The sequence below is a fragment of the Oratosquilla oratoria genome, unplaced genomic scaffold, assembly GCF_046742065.1.
Source record: "Oratosquilla oratoria isolate Oo_2021 unplaced genomic scaffold, ASM4674206v1 SCAFFOLD60, whole genome shotgun sequence".
Taxonomy (NCBI): Eukaryota; Metazoa; Arthropoda; class Malacostraca; order Stomatopoda; family Squillidae; genus Oratosquilla; species Oratosquilla oratoria.
Window position 1 is genome coordinate 512501 of NW_027467724.1, and position 17500 is coordinate 530000.

General features: G+C 37.4%; 1 protein-coding gene across 2 annotated transcripts in view; it reads right to left on the reverse strand.

Annotated features, from left to right (window-relative positions):
* mtt (mangetout) overlaps window positions 1-17500 on the reverse strand; it is a 265641-nt gene that overhangs the window by 135368 nt on the left and 112773 nt on the right. Inside the window, exon 1 of one of the 2 annotated variants that reach the window (XM_076182395.1) lies at window positions 9060-9145. The exons of the other annotated variant lie outside the window; for it this stretch is intronic. The gene's annotated coding sequence lies outside the window, so the exon portion shown is untranslated. Of the gene's footprint in view, window positions 1-9059; window positions 9146-17500 lie in introns of those variants that run through there. 2 annotated transcript variants of the gene reach the window in all.

The following is a 17500-nucleotide window of genomic DNA, read 5'->3' on the forward strand; positions in this document are numbered from 1 at the left end:
CCCATTCAAGATAATGTATATGATTTTTTATGTAAACTTAATAATTTGGTCAGTTCCATTAAGTTCACGGTGGAGATAGAGAGTGAAGGTATTTTGCCTTTCCTTGATTGTAATATCTACCGCCGTGAAAGTGAGTTGAAGTTTAGTGTATATCGTAAACCAACCAATGTTTGTTCATATATACACTATTATTCCTCACACCCTGATGGCATAAAGCGATCTGTTTTTTCTTCGATGTTCTTCAGGGCCCTACGCATTTGCTGTCCTGAGTACATCGATGATGAAATAATATGTATTTACGATATTGGTACTAAGCTACAATACCCCCACATATGTTCTTGACACAGCTTACAATTGTGCTAAAATGACATTTCATAACCTTAGGTCAACTCAAACTTTCAATATGAATAACTTGCTAATTCTACCGTACCAAGAGAACCTGCAAAACATTCCAGATATATTACGTAAATTCAACATTAATATAGTTTTTAACAATAAGAACACTGTAAGACAATTGCTCATAAATGATTCTGTCAATAGTGATAAAGGGTGGGTGTACAAAATACCTTGTAAATCATGTAATCAGTTTTATGTTGGTCACACTGCTAAAACACACAAAACACGAATCAATCAATACAAGAAATACGTTAGAGAGGGAAATCAATCTAGCGGCATATTCAACCAAATGAACCATTTTAACCACCCAGTTGACTGGGATAACGCTAAAGTCATCACATACAACAACAACATTACAGAAAGAAATTTAATTGAATGCAGTTTGATCAAATCTAGTAAGGGAATAAGTGTTAATCTCCATCAAGGTTTGTACAAATTAGATAGTTATATTTGCCATGAAATTTCAAATTTAAATTGTAATATAAGTTATGAGCAATTGTCCCATACTTGTTGGTTACCAGGACGGTATCAAACGTCACGTGTATTTCTTCCACTACCTCTCCGAATGCCCTCTTCACCATGTCTCAGTCATATATTCTGTACCTTGTTTCTTCATTTTATAATTCCTTCTTTGTGTCTGCATTGAAGATGTAATTATACGAAAGCGCTCTGCTTCGTTTGTTTGCTTTTGCTAGTGGTTACTTAAGCATATATATATATGCATATATATATATATATATATATATATATATATATATATATATATATATATATATATATATATATATATATATATATATATATATATATAATCATTGTTTTCAGAAGCATTCTCCAACAGAGATGCACCAATGGCTGTGGTTCTCTCGCATGGTTGAATGGTTGAATATATTTTGACGACCAGGGAGCGCTGCTCAACTGTAAACATCAGAATAACGTGTTTTAATATAAACAGCGTTTATTGTGCTATGGTGTGATGAATATCGTCGTTCACAAACAACTGGAATAGTCTGTAAGATATTAAAAACAAACATTTGTCCTTTTTATTACCATGCCTTTAATGCTCGTTTGATTATCTGATGATTTTTAAATGTGTTGTTCTAATAATTCTAAAGTATATAAAAGGTGCGGAAAGAACTGTTATGAGTAAAAGAGGAAGAATAAAGAGGCTTAAAATAAAGTTGGGTGAATTATAAAAAATATACGTGACTAATAAATGTCGTTTGTTAAGTGCATTGCAAAATGAACGAAATACATGCAGCCGTTCCTCAATGTTTGCTCCAGTGCATAGGCTTGCAAAGAACTAGTGACGTTTCAGAGCCTATTGACCTATTTTCATATTCCTATTCAGCGAATACTGATTAAAGGATTTTACTGATTAGCTTTCTGGTAATTCAATTTCTATTAATAAAACTATTTTCTTAGAACCATGATCCACCATAGCATTGAAGCTATTATTCTACGAATTGGATCTGACCAAAAGCCTAATACTACCGATGATATTGAAGATTCTACACATTCAAATCATATTCTGTCTGATACAGATGCTGCGGCGTAGACGCATCGAATTATTCATCTGATTTATATTAACGTAGTCCTTTGGACATCTGCAAAGGAAGTTGAATAGCACACACATATATACAAGACAACAATTATTTAATGACATAATGTGTAACTATATCTCGTTATACTGCAAATGGGCAGTCTGTAGAAGCAATGAAACGGTACAACTCAACAAAAACGAATCGTATATTAAAAAAATAGATTTATATGTTTGAAAATATTAACATTGACAAAAACACAAAGCCATACATAAATTAATTATGTAATATCCTTTATCTTTTCCTATCAAATTTCAGAAGAGATCGAGATTTATTTTCTAGGATTTGAGAATCAAATGATACATATATTAAGATAAGAAAATCTAAAATGGAGCCTGCCTTGTAAATAGAATATATTAATACTTCGATAGTACCTAGAAGCAAGAGAATAATATTAGAGGATTCGTGTGCTATTTAGTATTTAATACAGTACGTCTGCCATCTTAATATCGTTGTGTAGAACGCGCTTTGGTATGTTTATAGTGGAACGATAAATGGCTCTGTGACCCAAAAACAGACAGTGAACCGAGATTTTTTCTTTCTTTTTGGCACGAATGTATCGTAGTTTTCCAAAAGCAGAAAAAATAAGCTGGTTGCGGACTCTTTTTTTTCTGGATCGGGCGGGAAAGCTATCTAACACTTTTTATTCCTACACTTTAATTTGAAAAAGAGTAGAATGTCCTGCTTAAAGTTGAAGTTACAGATCGCTGTAAATTACCTTGATACAGGTTTCGTGGACCCGAAGCCATAAATAGCAAACGACCGTGTTACTCTAGTGAGGGAACTGGTGTAGTAATCGCAAAATAGAATTCAGTGTGAATCAGAACTGCATTTTGAAAACAATTTAACTGGAAAACCTTCACTGCTCGCATCTGGCGTGTGTATTAACTTGGTCTTTGGGATCACGTGTTGGACCCGTGATCAACAGTTATTTCCCTCCTCGAAGAGAGCTCAGAGCTCGTAGGTCCGATCTATGGGTAATGCTATGACCTTGCACACACACACACCCCCAACTCCCCGCCCACGAGAGTCAGAGTAACGACCCGAGGCACAGCGATACCGAAATAATTTCGGCCCTGGGCAGGATTCGAACTGGTTACTGGGAGCACTTCTGCTTCCCAATTCAGCGCTCTACCAACTGTGCCACCGAGTCGTGTGTGTGTGTGTGTGTGTGTGTGTGTGTGTGTGTGTGTGTGTGTGTGTGTGTATTTACCTAGTTGTATCTTACGGGAAGGGGAGCTACGCTCGTGATGTCCCGTCTCTGTATCTCGCCATGTCTAATTTTCTCTTAAATTCGTGTAAGGTTTTTGCACATACTATTGTTTCGTCTAGTTTGTTCCATACTTCCACCACTCTGTGGGGAAAGCTGTTCTTTCTCAGGTCTCTTCTAAAAATGTCCTTTTTGAGCTTCCTTCCATGTCCCCTTGTATTTCTCTTATCCTAATTTAGTAAGTATTCTCTATCAAAGACTTCCATACCTCTCATGATTCTGCAGATAGTCAACAAGTCACCTCTTTCTCTCCTATGTTCCAAAGTCGTCAATTCTAATTTTGACAATCTCTCTTCATAAGACAGTTTTGATAGTGCTGGGGCCATCTTCATAGTTGCTCTTTAGATTCTTTAAATTTTCCTTATATTCTTTTTGGTACTGGGTGACTATAGTGTCTCTGCGTACTCCAATTTTGGCCTTATCTAGGTGACTAGTATTTTCTTTACCATTTCTTCATCCAAGTAATTAAAAGCCACCTTTATTGATCTTGACAAGTTGTAGGTTTCTCCAGCAGTTTTGTTTATCTGTTTATCAGGGGATATGTCCTTTGTGATGATTACTCCCAGGTCTTTTTCAGATCCCACTTTCTTTACTTCATTTGCACACATTTTATATTATTCTGATATTTTTTTTTCCAAATTCCATCATGCTACATTTCTTAATGTTGAAGTCCACTTCCCTTTTCTGACTCCATTCCCAAACCCTGTTCAGATATCTCTGCAGCGAATCACAATAAGTTTCAGTAATCATTCTCTTCAACAGTTTTGCGTCATCTGCAAAGAAGCTCATGTAATATTCCTCACCCTCGTCCATGTCATTTACATAAATAGTGAACATTATTGGAGCCAATACTGATTCCTGTGGAACTCCACTAATGACCTCTTTCCAAGTAGAACTCTTATCTCTGAGCACTACTCTCATTTTTCTTCTATGCAAAAAAGTCCTCCATCCATTTCAGTAACTTACCTTGTATCCCTCCTCTAGTTTCCAGTTTTCTTAGTAGTTTTTTTGTGTGGTACTTTGCTAAAAGCTTTTTGTAGGCCTAGGAAAGCACAATCAGACCATCCGTCCCTTTCCTGTATTATGCATATCTAGTAGTCATGAGTAAAAACAGATCAAATTTGTGACACATGATCTTCCCTGTTTAAATCCGAATTGTTTTGGATTTAGTAAATTGTTCTCCTCCAGATGTTTTATACACCTAGATTTTACAACTTTTGGCTACCGTATTTATAAAGGAAACAGGTTTGTAATTTGTTGGGTCTTCCTTGTTTCCCCCTATATATATTGGTACGATATTGGCATTTTTCAGTCTTTCTGGTATTTTTCCTTCTTTGAGTGAGCAACTTATTATGTTACATATTTTGTCTATTAGTTTTTTCTTTACATTCTTTTAATATTCAGTTTACGATTCCATCCGGGCCGTGCGATTTTCTGACATCACGTTTTATTATTTGGTTCATTATTTCGTTTTGTGTTGGTATTATTTCCCTCATGGGGGGGATTTCTCTACTTTCCCTTCATCCTGATGTTGCATATTTTCTCTAGTGAAAACCGACTTAAAGTGTTTGCTCATGACTTCAGCCATTTCTGTATATTCTATGTATTCCATATTCCCTTAGCGAACTTTCACTATTTCCTGTATGTTTTTTAGTTAACCGTTCACATATCTATAGAATAGTTTTGGTTGGTCCTTACATTTTTCTATTATGTCCTTTTCATATTTTCTTTTTTCCTCCCAGCATATCTTAACATATTCATTCCTTTGATATATATTTGACACTTTCTAGATTTTTTGTCTTTTTTCCATATTTTCCAAGTTTTATCTCTTCTATCTTTTGCTTCGCTGCACCTTCTGATAAACCAAAATTCAATATACACATTTTCCTGTTTTTGCTTTGTATGTGCGTGCATGCGTACGTGTGTGTGTGTGTGTGTGTGTGTGTGTGTGTGTGTCTCGGACCACGTGATGGACTCGCGATCGACACTCATTAACCTCCCGGACGAGAGCTCAGAGCTCGTATGACCAATCTATGGGTAATACTGTGACCTTACACGCACACACACACACCCAACTCCCCGCCCACGAGAGTTGCAGTAACGACTCGCAATGCAGCGATACTGAAATTATTTCAGACCAGGTCGGGATTCGCACCCGGACCGTTGTGATAGTAGTCGTGATTGCTACCACTGCGCCACCAAGCAGTGTGATTCACCATGGTCTTGGATCACGTGTTGGACTCGTGATCGACAGTTATTTCCCTCCCGGAAGAGATTTCAGAGCTCATTTATGACCGATCCATGGGTAATGCTGTGACCTAACACGCACGCCCCCCTAACTCCCCGCCCACGAGAGTTGGAGTAACAACCCGCAGCGCATCGACACTGAAATTATTTCAGCCCTGGGCTAGTTGTAGTTAGGAATTGGAGCTCAGTCTTTTTTCATTCATTTCTTAAAACCTTGCTTTGAATTATTTCATAGTGCTGGCTTGGGTTGTATTTTCATCCAACTTATTCCACATGTAGTAAGTTATATTTCCTGACATATTAACAGCATAGTTTCTTCAGACTTTTACTATAACCGCTTTCCTCTCATGTAAGTAATTCTTTTCTGTCCGCTTTCTCCAAATCTGATTCCGCTTTGAATATCATTATCGTGTCGCCTCTCTCTCTCTGTTCTTCCATGATGTAGAGTCCCAACTTCTTCAGTCTTTACTTTTAAATCATGCTGTGTGCGTGTGTGTGTTATTTATGTAAATGACATGGATGAGGGCGTAGTATGTTACATGAGCTTCTTTGAAGATGACGTAAAGCTGATGAGGAAAGTAAATACAAAAACGCTACATAGAGAATTAAAGAGGGTTTAGGAATAAAGTCACAGGTTGGAAGTGGACTTCAACATTAAGAAATGTAGCATAATGGAATTTGGAAGAGTGTATATATATATATATATATATATATATATATATATATATATATATATATATATATATATATATATATATATATATATATATATACATATATATATATATATCAAGTCAATATAAAATCGGTACAAAGGAAGTAAAGGAAGTGAGTCCTGAAAAAGACCTAGGGGTAATTATCACAAAAGACATGACTACTAATAAGCAGACAAATAAAATTACCGGATAAACCTACAGCTTGCTAAGATCAATAAAGGTGGCCTTTACCTACTTGGACGAAGAAAAGGTGAAGAAAATGCTAGTCATACTGATAAGGCCAAGACTAGAGTACGCAGCGACACTATGGACACCCAATACTAGAAATAATATAAAGAAAATTAAAAGAATCCAAGGAGCAATTATGAAGATAGTCCCAACACTTTCATGACTGTCATATGAGGAGAGATTGTCAACATTGGAATTACCGACTCTGGAACAAAGAAGAGAAAGAGGTGACCTATTGACTATCTGCAGAATCATGAGAGGCATGGAAGTACTTGATAGAAAAGACTTACTAAACTGGGATAAGAGAAATACAAAAGGACATGAAAAGAAACTCAAAAAGGACAGTTCTAGAAGGAACCTGAAAAATAAAAGCTTTCCACACAGAATGGTGGATGTCGGGAACAAATTGGACAAAACAATATTGTGTGCAAAAACCATACATGAATTCAAGAGCAAACTAGATACTGCAAGATACAAAGACGGGATTCTACGAGCGTAGCTCCTGTTCCCGTAAGATACAACTAGGTAAATACACATACACTACAACTCTCGTGGGCGGAGAGTTGGGTGTGTGTAAGGTCACACAATTACACATAGATTGGTCATATATGAGCTCTAAGCTCTCTTCCGGAAGGGTAATAGCTGTCGACCATGAATCTAACACGTGATTCAAGACCATGGTGAATCACACAACTCTTTTCCCACCGGAGTTGGAGTGCCAACTCGCAGTGCAGCAATGAATTAGCGGGCGAGTGGTGTGTGTGCGTGTGTGCGTGTGTGCGTGCGTGTGTGTGTGTGTGTGTGATTCACCATGGTCTTGGATCGTGTGTGTGTGTGTGTGTGTGTGTGTGTGTGTGTGTGTGTGTGTGTGTGTGTGTGTGTGTTTACCTAGTTGTATTTTACGGGAAGGGGAGCTATGCTCGTAGTGTCCCAGTGTATGTGTGTGTGCGTGTGTGTGTGTGTGTGTACATGTGTGTGATTCACCATGGTCTTGGATCACGTGTTGGAATCGTGATCGACAGCTATCAACCTCCCAGATGAGATCTCAGAGCTCGTGTGACCAATCTATGGGTAATATTGGGACCTTACACGCATACACACCCCCAACTCCTCGCCCACGAGAGTTGGAGTAACACCCCGCAGCGCAGCGATACTGAAATTCTTTCAGCCTTGGGCGGGAGTCGAACCCGGACCGTCGTAGTGGCAAGCGAGAGCTCTACCCACAGCGCCACGATGTGTATATGCGTACATGCGTTTGTGTGTGCGTGCGTGTGTATGTGTGTGTGTACGTGTGTGTGTGTGTGTGTGTGTGATTCAACATGGTCTTGGACCACGTGTTGGACTCATGAACGACAGCTATTACTCTCCCGGATGAGAGCTCAGAGCTTATATATGGCCCGAATGGTATCTAGACAGTGCCACAAGACAAAATGCCACACGTCATAGTGCCCACAGACGAAATGCCACAGTCCTAGATCTCTTGCTTATTATCATATTTTTCATAAATGTAAAATAGATAATACACGTGTAAAGGCACATTCAACTACAAAAATTGCAGCTCTGTTTTACTTTATTTGTTTTGTGGCATTTTGTTTCAGATTCGGTTCGAACTATTGGTAATGCTGTGACTCTCTCTCTCTCTCTCTCTCTCTCTCTCTCACACACACACACACACACACACACACACACACACACACACACACACACACACACACACTACACACACACACACACACACTCACACACACAACTCCTTGCCCACTCAAGTTGGATTACCGGCTCGCAGTGCAGTGGAGCTGATTTATTTATTTATTTATTTTGGCCTTGGGTGGAATTCGAACTCGGGAACATGTATAATCTGTCAATGACGGTACCACTGCACCATCGAGCCATGTGTGCGTGTGGGTGTTGGGGGAGGTACCAAAGAATGTCACTGGTGTGGCCAAGTATGAAGCTAACAATTTCCATTTTGGCAATTTGTTTGGCCAAGTTTCCATTTCGTTGACCAAACCTAACAAGACTCAGCCTAACTTAAAGCAACCTAACTTAAGTGAACGCAACAAACCCAAGGGAGTTTGGTAAAATATTTAACGCAAAAGAAATTGGCAAAATATAATTTGGCGAAATACAGGTTAGTAGAAATTTGGCGAGATCAATTTTGGACCAAATGCAGTTATGTAAAAATTTGGCAAAGTAGTTTGGTAGAAAATTGACGAAGATTTTGCCAAAATCTGGTGAAATGATAGGTCACCCATACAGGTGAAAAAGTATATTCAGAGGTAACTAGTTATCTCAGAATATGGTGTTACTGAATAAAACTTTCTAACAGAACAGTCAAACAAGAAGCGAGAAAAATAATCACAGTGGAAGTGGCATCTATGAATAAATAAAAGAACATTGAGTTCTACAAACATGCTTAAATAGGATTCTAATACTTCTACAAGCCTACTGTTGTGGTTTCTCGTGGACGTAGGTATGTGGCCAAACTTTATCATTCAAACCACTTGGATAATTTCCACTGACCCTGTTTCATTGTGGCGTTACAGTTTGCATCCTCGCTTGCTGTTCATTATATTTTCTACAATATATGATACTAATTACCTTTCCTCCCAAGTGTCCTATTAGTTGACAGGAATTAGTAGAGAAACTATTGCACCAAGTTTCCTGCAACTACATCCTCTTCTATCTTGTGTCCATCTCAGAGTGGATATAAATAAACGACGACAGATGCATTGTGGGCAATCCGTGACGTAGTATCAGGGGGGTGCATGATAAAACAGACGAACGAAAGCGATCCCCCGGAATTATGTAAAAGTGTATATATGAAAATGAAATAATATTTTGATTATCTTTATAAACAAAACTGGGACCAATTGTAGACTCTTCATACATTTCGCAATAGTTTAGCAACGGACAAACACATTCAATGAAAGATGTAAACTATATTTTTCACTCGCTCTAATCTGCGGGCTGTAGTGCATAAAACTGACATTAAATTATCCACTTTTTTTCGAAATGGATTTAGAAATATGCAATAAGCCTAAAACAAAATCATCCAATACGCATGTTTGCTGTGAAAAAGCCGTTTGATATTTTCTATGCTTTACATGAAATCACATACTAATCTGAGTGTGTTTGCATATTTTTGACTGGAATATTTGTTATTGCTCCTATGTTTTCTCGTTTAATCGGACACATTTCTTATCGTTTAGATCTTGTTTTGGTTAATGTCAAACGACTTCTTGTAGCCTGAGACAAGAGTCTGTGCAGCGGAGTTGAAAGTGATTTCAATCTAAGTTTAGTATATGCATGTGGATATTTACCTGAGAGTATTTGCAAAGTCATTATTTTTAGTAATCTCGCTTCGTTCAGCTTTAGAATGCATATTTGTTTTTAGTTGATCAATTTTTATTTTTCTTGTTTTATTTATCTTTTTCATCAGTGTGCCCAGAATTTACCACGGGTTTGGATCACGTGTTTGACTCGTGATCGATAGCTACTACCCTCCCGTATGAGAAGTTAGTGATCATATTTGGCCCGATCAATGGTAATGCTGTGACACACACACACACACACACACACACACACACACACACACACACACACACACACACACACACACACACACACACACACACACACACACACACACACACACACACACACAGACACACACACACACACACACACACACACACACACACACACACACACACACACACACACACACACGCACGCACGCACCCACACAACATACAGACACGCACGCACCCACACAACATACAGACACGCACGCACCCACACACAAACACACGCACGTACACACACACACACACACACACACACACACACACACACACACACACACAAACACACGCACGCACGCACCCACACACACACACACGCACGCACACACACACATACACACGCACGCACACACACACATACACACACACACATACATACACACGCGCGCACACACATACACACGCACACACACACATACGCACGCACACACACGCACACGCACACGCACACCCACGCATTTAAGTAAAAACTTGCCCACCAGCGCTGGGATACCGGTTTATGGTGTTAAGATTTTTTTTTTAATCCCGGTAGGGGGACTCGAACTCAGATCGCCGGACGATTAGGCCCCGGACAATCCGGTCTTATAATTATTATTATATATCCTTTTTAACACCTGATGAATCAATTACTTTGCTTTATAACATAATAGCTAATAACATTTGGTATGATATTTCCAATCAGAAAAACGTACAAACTTATTTGAAATGAAAAATGTATATATTTCAATTCAAATAAATATTCATTGCATATAGAAAATTAATACTCCACAGTTTAACGCCAGAAACTCGCTAGACGCATGTTATGGTGAATGTGAGGGTTATGAGATAAGATGTATCAAATAATGAACTTATTAAAAAATAATAATTCACAAATTATCCAAAATAGATTATATTGATCAAACAGATCGTCACAGATGAAATTTCAATTGTATATAGAATTTTACAATCAATGGAAAAATTAGATAGTATCTTATATATCAATGAGGAATGTAAAAAACAAACTCTGGAATAACAATGATACCTTTCCTCTACATAGAATAAAAATTAGAAATAATCTTTTAACACGTTATATATTTGACTGACTGAAATTCCTTGCTAAGCAAAAAAGCTAAGGTTTATGCATTCACAAAGGAATTTTTTGGGTAGGATATTTTTCAAATTATCTTGTGAAGTCAGAATATCTTTGTCTATGATAATTGAATAAAATAAAAATTCCTTTGTGAAGCCAAATAAGTGAAATTAAGACATCACTTAAAAGTTGTATATATGAATAGGGCCGAAATGTCCGCACTTAATGAAGCGATTTAATGAAGCGACGTTGCTGTGGATGTGCTGTGTCTTGCGACACTGCTTTCTGACCCAGGGTAGGGGACAAGATGCAGAGATGACCCGTCATCCAGGAGGCGCTAAGACAAGAGGGACGGAAGAGGGTGGAGGGGAGTGGAGTATGTTTTTTTTTTTTTTTTTTTTTGGCTACCTCCCGTGTAAGGGGGGGAAAAAGCCTTTGGTATATTTATGCATGTATTCTGGATTTCTGAAATATTCTTTTCCTTTCTCTTTGCATGACTTTTAAAACATCTTTGGATGTAGTTGTCATGCGATAATCATGTAACCCGAATAGCTTACTGAGCCTAATGCACTTTATCCTTGAGTATGTTTCAACCTACATATGCAACACCATTTTCTTGCAATGCTCCCGTGTAGATAAATAAATGAATAGATAAATAAATATATAGATAAATCAATGAATAGATAAATGAATCAATGAATAGATGAATGAAGAAATAAAAAGGTGAAAGAATTAATAAATAGATGAATGGATAAAGAGACAAAAATATATGAAAATAAATAGTTGAATAAAAAAATAATAAATAGATAAATAATTAGAAAATAAAAATAAATAAATGGATAAACAAGTAAATAGATAGATAGATAAAAAATAAATAAGTAAATAAACAAATAAATAAATAAATGAATAGATAGATAAATTAATTAATTAATAAATAAATAAATACATAAATAAATAGATAATAAATAAACAAATGAATAAATGAATAAATAAATAGATGAATACATATATATACCAAGGCTTTTTGACCCCTTACAAGGGAGGTAGCCAAAAAGGGAAAAGCATAAAATCATTTCCACCCATTCCATCCCTGAATACTCTCCACACCCCTCCACCCTCCCTCTTATCTGAGCACCTCCTGGATGATGGGTCATCCCTGCACCTTGTCCACTGCCCTGGGTCAGAAGCAGTGTCGCAAGACACAGCACATCCACAGCAGGGCCGCTTCATTAAATCGGCGACCCCCCTCTCCGTCCCCCCATTGCATAAAAGGAGAAGACGGGGAGAAATCCCTTTGGGCTGCGTCAAATTTTGCTCACACATACTACCTCACCCCCCATCCCCCCGCCCATTCCACCTCATGCAATCACAACATCATCCATATACAACCATTCTCCAATAGATGAATAAATTAATAAATAAAAACAATTAGACAAATAAATAAATCAATGAATAAATAAATAGATAGATAAATTAATAATTGAACAAAAATAAATAAATAGATAGATAAACAATAGATAAATAATAGATAAACAAACAAAAAACTAAATAACTAGAAAAAGTATAAGTAGATAAATAAGCAAATAAATATATGTACACACACACACACACACACACACACACACACACACACACACACACACACACACACACACACACACACACACACACACACACACACACACACACACACACACACACACACACACACACACACACACACACACACACACACACACACACAACCACACACACACTCACACACACACATACACACACACACACACACACACACACACACACACACACACACACACACACACACACACACACACACACACACACATATATAATATATACACATACACACATATATATGTATATATATATATATGTATATGTATATGTATATGTATATATGTATTCATGTATGTATACATATATTTATATATACTGTATATATATATATATATTACATATATATATATATATATATTTTATTTATATATGTGCTGGTACATTGTGATAAGTTGATGAAGGTGGAAAAAGAAGTCACGGGTCCTGTTCCGAGTTCCTGAGTTTATTCCTGACCGGTTTCGCTCTATGCTTCTTCAGAGGAATGTGACTCTGGGGTGAAGCTGGCGGTATACATAGTCTGAGGAGGACCGCGTTCCCTCCTTGGAGGTGGGCCCCGTTTTGTTGTACAATGATTTGCAATTTCAATACAATGTACAATAATTGTAATACAGTGCACAGTAATTTTTGTGATGTTGCTATTCAAAATGGACGTTAGATGCAGCTTCGGTGTGCGGTGTAACAGTGTAAGTGAAGTGAGTGAGGGGTGTAAAAATGTGGGAATCCCGAAAAGTGTCACAAGATAATTTATAATATAAAATAATATAAAGATAACATATCCAGACAAAATATAATATAATATAATGAAATGAAATAGAATAAAATGAAAATAATGTGCTAATTTAAAGTGACGTGACATCACATCGCATATTGTTGTATGACATAATGTTATCAAAAATATATATGGTATAATTTTATATACGGTATGTATTGCAAAAAAGTAAATGAATAATAGTATAAATAATATGTTCGGACGGAGTAAAAATAAGAATAAAAATAGTAATGATAATAATGGGATAGTTTGAAGTGGGTAACATTCTATTTGGCACCTCATCGTATGACATAAGATATAAATTGATTAATAGATAGTATTATACTTTATACATAAGATAATGCAATATGAACAAAGCAAATGATACATAATGAAAACTAATAATAAACAAATAGATAAATAAATAAATACATAAATGCAAATGAATAAATAAAAATATGTATATTTACGAACTGACACTTTTCGGGATTCCCACATTTTTACACCACTCACTTACAAAACACACGTTCTGTTAAAAAACTCACTGAAGAATCTTTACTATATCCGATTTGCTTTTGTAGATTTTAGCCTTGTTCTTTCACAGCCGTGGCATATATAGTGTGCAATTACATACATACATATACCAACGCCTTTTTCCCACTTACAAGGGAGATAACTAAAGAACAAAGGCATAAAATCCACTCCCATCCATTCCATCTCCATATACTCCACTCCCATTCACCTCCCTCCCTTCCCTCTTCTCTTAGCCCCTCATGGATGACGGGTCATCCCTGTATCTCGCCCACTGTCCTGGGTCAGAGGCAATATAGCAAGACACAGCACATCCACAGCAAGGACGCTTCATTTAATCTGTGACCCCTCCTCCCGTCCCCTCATGCAGAAAAAAAAGAGAGAAGATAGGGAGAAATCCATTCGGGATGCGTCAAAAATACCATTCAAATATAATCCCTCACCCCCATCCCCTCCACTCCCTTTTATGCATCACAGCATCGTCCATTTACAACCATTCTCCACTTACCCCATCTACTGTCTTCTCCCTTCCCTCCTCAACAGACATTCCCCTTTTTCCCAATACATTGATGGTGAACTGGCTGGTGAGGTTATTTAATGTTTGTCTAAAAGAGGGTAGAGTGCCGGAGGACTGGAGGAGTACCTGTATAGTTCCACTTTACAAGGAAAAAGGGGGACGACAAGTGTGAATGTAGTAGTTGAGTGTAGTTTGGAAGGCTTATGGGAGGGTTTTGATTGAGAGGATTAGGAGAAGAACAGAAGGAGTAATTGGTGGGGAATGATGTGGGTTTAGGACTTGTAGGTTTTGCGTGGATCAGATTTTTGCGGTAAGACAGATATGTGAGAAAGCTTTAGGAAAAGGTAGGGACGTTTTTTTGGCCTTTATGGATTTGGTAAAGGTTTATGACAGGATAGACAGGAAGGCAGGTGCCTTATCTGCTCTCATCATTTTAATAACTACTTTACCTCGTCTTTCCTTATTTCTCCTCCATTTTCCTAATTCATCACTGTCATTTTCTTAGCACTTCCCACTGCAGCTACGTTTTCCTTCCTATCTTCCTTCACATCTAGCAACTCCCCAAAATACTCTTCCCTTCTTTCTCTTACTGCCGTCTCTTCTAATATAATCTCTCCATCTGCACCTTTTACCTTTTTTTCTCTACTTGATTCTCCTCTTCCTCTCTTAATTTCTTTCCAAAACATGTTTTTATTACATTCAAAATTCCTGTCATACTCTTACCCCATTTCACATCTGCTTTCCTCTTTGCCTCTTTTATCTTATGCTTTACTTTTCTTCTCTTCCTTTTTTTGTGTACCTCTCATATGAGGGTAGGAAATGAAGCAATGGACGGAGTGGTTGGGAAGTGTGGAGTTCCAGGAAAAGATCGTAGTGGAGAGTTGATGGTGGAGATGTGTCTAGAAAGCGAGTTGATGATAATAAGTACAGTGCTTAGGAAGGAAGTAAGGCATAAGTACACATGGGAGAGGGTGGTGGATGAAAGGGTGGTAGATAAGTCTTTAATGGACTACATAGTGGTAACCAGAAGGATAGGAAGAGTTTTGGATATACATGTTCTAAGGGAAGAGAAAGGGAAAAGGGCAGAAGGTAGGGAGGTGCTTAGAGTAAACTGTTTAAATGAAAAAAAAGAGAAGGAGTACAAGAAGAAGCTGAGAGATGAGTTGGAGGGAGTGAAGGATAGAGTAGTACTAGGAGTGGAGGAAGAATGGGGATGGTTCAGGGAGGGAGTCACAAGGTGTGCAAAGTTGGTGTGTGGAACAAGGAGGACAGGAGGAAATAGAAGGAAGGGTATTGTGTGGTGGGATGATGAAGGAAAGAAGGTCGTAAAATAAAAGAAGTGAGCATTCACAGATTGGTTACACAATAGTGTATAAGTACTTATCAAATTTGTCCAAAATGTACTTTTCATAAAAATTTTAAAACACATACCAGCAGCTGCTTGGTATCGCAGTGACTACATGTGTATCAGGTTTATAACTCATATTTTCATTTTAGCTGAACATACCTAATCTCAAAAATATAAACGAGAAAGCCATAGTAATAAGAATCAATTGATAAAACGTGTATGAATTAAAAAAAAAATGCCGTGACAAAAATAAAATTTGACTGCTGTATCTGGATTTGTTAAAAGAGAAGTGTGTCAACACTTTGGTTGTTAGAAAGTTTAGGTCAAGTTATACATGTAATGATATGCTATGGTTGCACATATATTAAAATATGAAAATATAATGTCTCGAATTATATTGGAGATACGTGAAAAATTCTGGATTTCCTGCCCACAAAGTAGGGGGTCGACTTTTAATTGAGATAGAATATTACTTGGGTATACTCGCATATAGTAAGATAAGAAAATAGTTTATACTTGTTCCCAGTTTCAGTACAATCTCAATGCAAACGATATACGTTCGGCAATATTTGTTAATGACATCTCGCGGCTGAACTACAGCATTTGTGCGTTGGAGTGTGCGCTAACGATTACATTTAATCGACTCGAGTTGTTCCGTCCCCGTTGTTGTTTTCATTTATACGTAAATTACAAACATGCATTTACATTCATTAAAGTAAATAGTCGCTTCCGAACTGCACGTCTAAAAACTTAACACATAATCAAATATATACAATAGTTATAAGTGATTACAAAAAGAAAAAGGAAAAATAACAACAAAATGTATTGCAGCATTTATGGAAATGCAAACAGCTAAATCGACATGCTGTTATGCAAAACAGGAAGAAAACGTCAAAGCGAGGCAACAACGAAACCGAGCCTCCGCAGAAACAACAACAGAGTTACATAAAACTTAGTCATACACACACGCGCTCGCCTTCAGAGGCACATCCTAAGTATGTTCAAATGAACTACGGGAACAGGAAGAATTGCACAAAATCTTCCTCCCAGGGACGTAACCCGTGAGGATGGCATTGAACAGTAAACACTGAACAAGGGAGAGAGAGATAGCTGCCGACAGGAATGTTGGGAAAAGCGCCATGTGAGGTAGAAATGGTCTTTAGTGGTACGACGTTTCGCTCGTTAGACCTTTATCAAGCATGTAGACAAAACTAAACAAACTTTGAGAATAAATACAGCTGGCTCCAGAGAGTTCGGGAAAAGTGAAGATGTCTATGTTGCCGGGGAATTTGTCCATGGGGAATTTGTACCCAAGCGGACATATTGTAAACCACAAATCGTGCAGGATAATGTAGAGAGATGTAGCTATATATTCATATATATATATATATATATTTATATATATATATATATATATATATATATATATGATGAAGGTGGAAAAAGAAGTCACGGGTCTATTTTCGAGTTCCTGAGTTTATGCCTGACCTTTTTTCCCCTATGCTTCTCCAGAGGAAGCATAGAGCGAAACCGGTCAGGAATAAACTCAGGAACTCGGAACTAGACCCGTGACTTCTTTTTCCACCTTCATCAACTTGTCACAA